Raw genomic sequence first — 8,688 nt, 5'->3', positions numbered from 1 at the left:
AATATCGTGAAATAAGGATGACTATATATGGTTGATTTAAAATTGTTGCTTTGATCGATGTATTGGTAAAGAAATGCATAGATGAATTACCATAGACCTTAATTGGCCGACATGACGTGGCAAAATCACAGACGTATGCATCATCGTCTGATTGGTGAACGATGTATTACTGATAAATTAGTAATTGTTTCGTTGGTAATCACTGGCCATGTGTAGTCATAAATCCCTTTAGGGGGCGTTATTTGACAAATGGCGAAAAGTGCAAGAAAAGGGTTTTATGAGGCTTTATATCACAAGAGGGTGTAGTGGTAAGTGGGTTTATATAACCCCTTCAATTATACATACATATGTATGTAAATATATGTGTGAGAGTGGGGGAGTAAGGGGCAAGGCGTGATAATTTTCGCGAGGATTCAAAATTCAGACCTCATAGCGCCGGCCGTAATGGTGTAGCCGTGCGCTATGGGGCGCTATACACCATTACAGCGCGATATAAAGCTCCATTACGGATGGTCTTAGCGATAGGGGATAATAAATTCTAGTTAACTAGATGTAAAACCCGTGTAAAAACACGGGTAGTCTTTAGAAATTTTAGATACCAAATTTTATTAAACAACGAATTACCATGACATAATATGTAATCAAAAACCGAAACAGCTTTCCTTAAAAAAAATAAGTTATAGTTTATTCATTAACATTTTCATATTTATTGTTCGATAAAAAAAGTCATAATTTATTCATTAACATTTTCATATTTATTGTTCGAGTAAAACGGTACCAAATAAGGCATGCAACGTCATTCATGCATTTATTTGCTCAGCACACTTTTGTATTCATTCCAACACCATACTCCTACCGAGTCCCACTGTCCCACCACACCTTCATAAAGAATTTACCTACCCACTCCAAATAAACAATCTAATCGCTTTAATTTTCTTTTTATTGCAATTTATGCATATAGTATCTGAAGCACTAAATAGTTATTAAAGAAAAAAAAATGTCAACTCAGTTTTATGTAAAATATTTTTAAATTAAAGATAACTTTAAACATTAAAATTTTATATAATGTTAATATTGTAGTTTCGGTTTATAATTTTTATATATTACATGTTTAATCCAATTGTTTGTTCAAACGTAACACATGTGATTCTTGTAATGGATGTCAATTAGTTTTAGAGTTTTTTTTTTTTTTTTTTTTTTTGAAAAGGATTAATATACCACTCTATTTAGAGAAACAAAAATTAAAAGAAAGTAATCTCATAACCTTCTTGTTGTCACCACCAACACCTCACGTTAACTCTCTTACCACCAACACCTCTGGTCAACTCTCCGAAGTCCGACCAACACAAACACTTGCATGTGTATGATATATTGTTCAATTTTGGTTTTATTTTTTTGGTTGTTATCTTCAATTTTAATTTTAACTAGTTTTTTTTATATCGTGCGTTGCGGCGAAACCGAGCAAATGATAATTTAAAGTAAACGTGATTTGAAAATAAAACATGTTGTTTAGAAAGTCAAACCATTAGAACGATTTAGTTTATCATCGTACAGTTTTATGATACCAAATAAATACTTTATTTTGAGTATAACCTTGTTTTAACAAAACTTATAACGGAATGTTAGGAAAAGAAATCAAGCACAACTATGTACTTAAGTTTTAGAAAAAAGTTATAAACGTAACTTATTAAAGAAGTATTAAATTAATCGATAAATTGATATATGTTAAAAAAACAATTATTAAAAAAAGGTAAAGGAAAAAGATGTTTTAAAAAAAGAAAAATATGTTATTAAAAGTAAATATAATAATAAACTACTATAATATATTAAATAATAAAAAACTATATATTATTATAAAAATAAAGTTACTATTATTCGTTCCTCGAAATCAATATATATAATTCACGGTTCTTAATATTTGCAGCTTCTTAAATTTCGATTTTTTTTTACTTTTTAACGATAAACAAACATGTTTCCAAATAGTGATATACTTACACCTTATAGAATTTGAAGCCTCCACCTCTTAGATAGACATGAGACATTCCATACAACCGGTGGCGAAGTTTGAGATTTCCACCGGGGGGTCGAAAACGTATATACCTAAAAAATTTTATACGAAAGCTACATATATAACACTACTGAGCGAAAAGTTTGGGGGGTCGGGCGCCCCCGGCCCCTTCTAACCTGCGTCCTTGCATACAACCGCCTACTTAAGATCATCGAGCTACAAGCTCGGGCTTAAACCATCCTGTTTTGTACAACCGACGTGCCCATTGGCGTATAAATACCCCAAAATAACACTACCAAAAAACGTCCCCAAACGCAATCCTCAAAAATTTTCCCATATCCCAAAACATTTCCCAACAATGAATTAAAAGGTCCCAAAGAGTGATACTTTCGCGTACGTGCCATCCTAAACATATACCTCTAACACCCCAAAGTGCTCGTGCGAATAAAAACTAAATATGGTCATAATTTGACCATACGACTCGAGCCATCCACAATTCACGAACTCGTCTCGACGTGCCGGTCCTCAAAAAATTATTAGCGTTGGCCACTGTCGTTGCCGCTGCAACCAAAAAAACAGAACAACCTCTTTGTTCGCTCCTTTATGCGCGCCATCATTTGCGTAGCCCAAAATGGACCCAAACGAACTCTGTTTTGAACAATTAAGATATTTACGCGTTCGATTCGCCGAGCCCCACTGGCATAGTTTATCACCACCGCCAGATGCCACCGGCATCGCCGCTGAAAACGCAAAACAATCATCAGCTTCCAGTTTTGCATGCATGTCTTCGGGTGGCTTAAAACGAACTCCGTTCTGGACCCATAATATATCAACGTGACTGCGTCGCTGAGCTCTTGGTCCTTTGTATCATCGAAGCCTTCAACAACCGTTGGGGAGCCTAACAATTCGCCGAAATCCTGTGAAACTCACCAGATTCCTCGTTTTTGTTGAATTTCATCATCACCATGACCAAACCTTTCATCAATGGCTTAATCGTCAACTCGAATATGGATTGTCGAGCTCTAGTTTCATGCACCGATTCCATAAAAAAAATCTAACATATGGATTGTCGAGCTCTTGCGCTTCTTGTTGCAGGTTTAAACTTAAAGATTCTCTAATTCTAATTTATTCTCTTCCTTGTCGATTATATTTTACTGAAACGAGTTTATAATTTTTATCTATATTTTCTTTAGTTTAGCTTCCATCTCAATAAAGAGCGATACCTTTGATTTGTGTTATCAATCCTAGGGAGGTCTCGGGGACTTTCAGGTGATATCAAAGCAAAAACTCCCCGAGATCTCGCTAGGATTCATAACACATATCAAACGCATCGCTCTTGATTGAGACGGAAGCTAAAACAAACAATATGGAGAAATAGAGAAGAAGTATAAACTCGCTTCATGAATATATAATCGACATAGATTACATGCTAGAGTACACGTCCTACTTCTCCCTTTAAACGATCTGGACCCTAAGTCCTAAACACACAGTTTACACGTACACACATTATAATCTCTCTCAAGACATCAATAAAATGTTACACAAATACTCCTACTTATAGGCAACAACACTAACCACACTAATATCCATAACAACACTAAAACACTAGCGTCTTTATTGTTTGTTATCCAAACCAATATTACCACCCACAGTTATGTTAAACACGCTAACACATTAGCGTGTTTAACATCATAACCAAGCCAATTAGTTAAGTATGCTAATACATTAGCGTGCTTAACCAACTAACCACGCTAATACATGTCTTTTACATAGAACTGCATAGCGACAATTACCAAGCTTGATACTACACTTACAAACTCCCCTTTAATTGTTGCTATCAATTCTAGTCACCACTGATAATCATCAGTCACAAGTACTGCATCAACAGACTCCTATTGACTGATGATATCGGGTCTTCTTTCTTTTCTAACAAGACTTGATCTTCTGGCTCCGCACTATTGATCATCAACCATTCTAATCAAAGACTTGTTGATCAATTTTGTATGGTTGCTTTATGAAACTCGATGAATCCAATATCAAACACCGTAGTTCTCCCCCTCAACCGTAACCATCTCTGAATTAAGCTAACACAAACCAACCACTTAAGGTATTAACGCTCGATCTTCTGATCTTCAAACTTAACTGACATAAGATAGAGAAGTCGGATTTTCAATGCCCAATATCCAACAAATCGGCTTCCACAAAGACATGAAATTCAGTTCGATAAGTTAATAATAAACTGAACTAACTATACCATGCACAACTACCAAACTCGATCTTCGTCTTACATGAAATTTCTGACACCATTTTGCATGGGAAATGCATCATAAATCGGGCTTTCCGACGCATTTGTGACAAAGTATGATGTAGCAAAATGCCTCGTAGGAAACTCATTTCCAACGCAACTTCCTACACATTTCCTACAAAACTACGGCGTCGCAAACTGCTACACATCTCTTATAACATGTAACACTCATTCTTATAATATAAGTTTTCACCTATAAAATAGAACTAAGCTTTATAAACGTTAAACCAAAACATTTACAATATCGATAGCTTAGTACTTACGAGTTTAACAATCGTTTAAAAGCAACATTAGGATACATAAGTATTCCTTCATTTACATAAGTCTTACTAATAACTAATAATAACAAAAGTTGCGGGACTAGATCTTGAATGTGTTCGGTTCGGAAGCATTGACTTGATCATCATCCACGTACTTGCATTACCTATAAGCTGGAAAGTTTGACAAACATTAGCATTAGAGTTCCTTAGAAAATTAACATAATCGAAACTATGCTCAAAACGGCTTCGATTAACTAAGATAGGCAAAATTCAACAAATGTAACTGGGCACTACCGTAGCTTACGGTAGCCACCGTAAGCTACGGTAGCCACTGGGCAATACTGGTCTGCTGTAAGGCAGTAGAAAACAACCGTAACAATTTGTTCGCTACCGTAACTTACGGTAGCTACCGTAACTTACGGTAGCTTTCTTGCACCCCCGTATAATATAAAGGCCAAGCTTATGCAGCCTGCCTGAAACTCAATCTGTAGCAAATACTTTGTTGTTTTGCTGTTTTGGCCCGTTTGTCCCATTTTACTCGAAACCACACGGATGGAATATTACTTCATAATAGGAAGACCCGTTCACGGGATTCCTTATTTTCAACACTCACGCTCCCATCACCGGTTTGCGTGTTTGATAATCACTACCCATCACCCGGGTTTAAGATCTACGTATAAGGTACTCCCGTTACCCGGTTTGTACCTCCTCTTATTGACCCGTTTAGTTTGCCCTTACGAATTTCATCATTCAAGCAAACTTAACCACTAAAATCTCATATTCTAACGTACCAACTATTAACAATAGCAAAAGACTAAATGACCATATTAACGAAGCGTTTAGCCACGTACCTTAGAGCTTTCCCTTCAAACGAGTGTCCGCACCGGCTTGACTTCCCGACGCCTCAACCGTGTTGCCTAAAATGCACAAGCCAATTGTCATTAGAACCTTTCGACTCATAACTAAAGCTTGTTAATTTAGCCAAACACCACAATTAATGTCTATCAACATCTTTTAGGCGTTTTGTCAAGCACCTTATGTGCATACTTTACAATTAGCCATATCATCCTTGTTATTGAAGTTTTCTAACCACCAAAACCCCTATTTAACAAGTAGAAATGTTTATTATCTCCTTTTATTTCAAATTTCTGATTATAACTTGTTCAACATCATTATTAACCTTCAGATTTTATGAGTTTCAATCTTTTACATCAAAACCCATTTGTTTATACTTGTGTATTCAACTAAATACATAATCATGGCATTTGTTCTACTTATGTTTATCAAACTTGTTTAGAATTATGTAGATTTCACTATTCTTATCATAATTTCCGCAGAATTTTACCCTAATTGAGCATCTTAGATTTAATCAAGAACTTAATACATATGCATACATCAAATTCTCAACATACCTTGTGAAGAATGATGTTATAGACTCTAATTCAGCTTCACGCATTCAGGATTGTTTGATTTAGGGGCTGAATTTGATGGAATTAATCAAGAACTAGGGTTTGGTCCCTGTTTTCTTTTCCTCTGGTCGTACACACCCACACGTTCGCATATGTGTGTGTGTTTTTGATTTATTTTGTTTTATTAATAACAAGTTTCCCCATCTTTACAAGATCAGCCCCTCAAGTTTGTTTTGTTCAACTAATGTAAATTTTAACTAACACCTTTCATGTATATTTTAAGATACGGTGTTTTTAACTTGTTAATTTTTTTTGGGGTGTTACATAACAATTACTAATTATTATTAATCTATTATCATGATAAAATAATAATAATAATAATAATAATAATAATAATTTTTTAGGATTTTTTAGCCATACATTTTCGAAAAACAAAAAATAAAAAAAAAATTAATACAACATTATTTGTGACACATTTCCGACAAAGTTCATTATAGTGTTACAAACTTCCGACAAAAAATATAAAAATATAATAATTTTGTGACAGTTTTCTAACGTAAAAAAGTAGAAATGAAAAATCAATATTTTTTTCAACACATTTTTGACAAATAAAAAAATAAAAATGAAATTCTACTGGTTTTGTGACAGTTTTCCAATGAAATGTTTTTTTTATTTAATATTATTTGTGACACAATTCATACAAACAAACAAAAAAATAAAAATAAAAATCATATATATTTGTGACATATTGCCGACAAACGAATAAAGAAATTCATTATTATCATTGTGACACATTTCCAACAACCTAGTCTTTTAATAAATAAAATGCAAAAATGTGTATTACCAAAAACATGTTTTACAGAATTCACCAAGTTACAAAAATCATGTGTTACAATGCAAGTTACAATATGTTTAAACCATAAATTGAGCCTAAAAAGTTGTCAAGCCGAGCTTCAAGATCTATAGAGTCGTGTATTTGCATTTAATACAATTTTATACAATAACTTTTTTTGTTGGAAAGTGTTGCAAGTTGTGACACAATTCTAACAGAACGTTTAGTTTAACTAAAAAATAAATATTTTGTAAAAAATGTGTAGGAAATGTTATTATCTTTCCTTAGTTTTTTTTTAAATTAATATTTATTATTTTTTTTTCTTATTTGTCACAAATGTGTGGCAAATGATATTATTTCCGACAGATCTGTGATGCAAATGCCAATAATTAACGGTTTCTTAAATTTTATTGCTGTTGCGTCGAAAATTTGTCATAAAATCTTGAATTTTTTTTCGTTGGAAATTTGTCACAAAATGTGTTGGAATTTGTGACGAAAAAATTGTGTAGGAAATTTCCGTAAGAAATTATTCACTTTCTAGTAGTGTTAACCCGAAGTGTCTGACTTTGTGCAATCTTCATAATTCAATCATGTATCTTCATAACTCCACCAATTACACAAAGTCCTTCATATCCGATCTCACCCTTAAGGTAAACGCCTCCTGATTATTTCTAGTATCCACATATTGTTATGTATAGAATCCAACATATATTTTATATCAAATAGAGCATGTTTTTATCATTTTGTTGTATTAATATTTAAAATAAGTCGTTCATTTGTTTACTTTTGATTTTCCAAAGATAATTCACGCCGAAAACCAAGACGTCTACAAGAAAACAGAAGAGTCACACGCTCCCATGCTCCAGCCACATGTCCCCGTGCTTCATTCTCTTAGAAAAAACAATGCATGCCTTTTGACACGAATTCGTGCCTGATCAAACATGCCCCCATGTCACCACTGCAGCAAAACAAGACAAAATATGCCATCATGCATGGGTCGTGTCTACCTAGGTACGAGGCCGTGTCAAAGTCCCAACGTTGTGTCTTTCAAATTCAAAGCTTCTGATGTCCATACATAGGGTCGTGCCTACCAGGCATGAGGACGTGTCTCCTTGTCTCCTAAATTTTATCTTTTGTTTAAATCACAAATTTTCGTATTGAAAACATTTTGTATGCATTTGGGCACATTTGGGACAATGGGTATGTTTGGCATGGAACTTTTAGGAGCTTCTTGCTTTAAGCTTTTAAGAAAAACTCTTATTCAATAAAAAGGCTTGTTTGGTTGAAGGAACTTAAAGCTTTTAGGTCAGGAGCTTTAAGCTTTTGGTTGAATCCTTCTACTAGTAGCGTTTAGAAGGAGCTAAAAGCTTTTAGGGAAAAAATGACTATTTTAACCTCTAAAGATAATAAACTTTTTAATGCACCAACTTTTTAATGTCCATTTTGGTCATTTTATACATTTTATTAAAAGTTCCAGGTACTCTGCCAAATACCTAAATATATCTAAAAAGCTACAGCTACCAGCTTCTAGCCACCAGCTTCCAGCCACCAGCCACTTTTGCCAAAAATACCCAATGTGTAATTTAAGTGTCAGGTGGGATTCATTGAATCACTTGTCCGATCCAAGCCTTATACAAAATTCGCGTTGATACGCTAAACACCCCAAATTTTTCATTTTTATAATTTTCTCAGTATTGTCTTGGAAACCATGTTTTATAAATTATTTTCTCAAAATTACAATTTCACGGTTTACCCCTTCCCACATTTGTGAGATTCTGAGACTTTATTATGTGCATCACCACACATACACATATTATATAAATGTTCACCTTTTCATTTCTTGTTGTGTTAGCCAAATGGTTCCTACAACTATA

At 34.0% G+C, this 8,688-nt stretch overlaps 1 long non-coding RNA gene across 1 annotated transcript; it reads right to left on the bottom strand.

Moving 5' to 3' along the window:
• Positions 1 to 4,518: 4,518 nt before the first annotated feature.
• On the bottom strand, positions 4,519 to 6,113 carry LOC118484710. The gene is made up of 3 exons (XR_004874122.1): positions 5,986 to 6,113; positions 5,425 to 5,490; positions 4,519 to 4,744 (listed from the first exon to the last, which is right to left on the bottom strand). It is a non-coding gene; the product is annotated as an uncharacterized LOC118484710 (long non-coding RNA).
• Between the last annotated feature and the right edge of the window lie 2,575 nt (positions 6,114 to 8,688).

Source organism: Helianthus annuus, chromosome 12, assembly GCF_002127325.2.
Source record: "Helianthus annuus cultivar XRQ/B chromosome 12, HanXRQr2.0-SUNRISE, whole genome shotgun sequence".
Taxonomy (NCBI): domain Eukaryota; kingdom Viridiplantae; phylum Streptophyta; class Magnoliopsida; order Asterales; family Asteraceae; genus Helianthus; species Helianthus annuus.
Note: the sequence above shows the minus strand (reverse complement) of the source record. Positions and strands in the feature narration are given on the sequence as shown.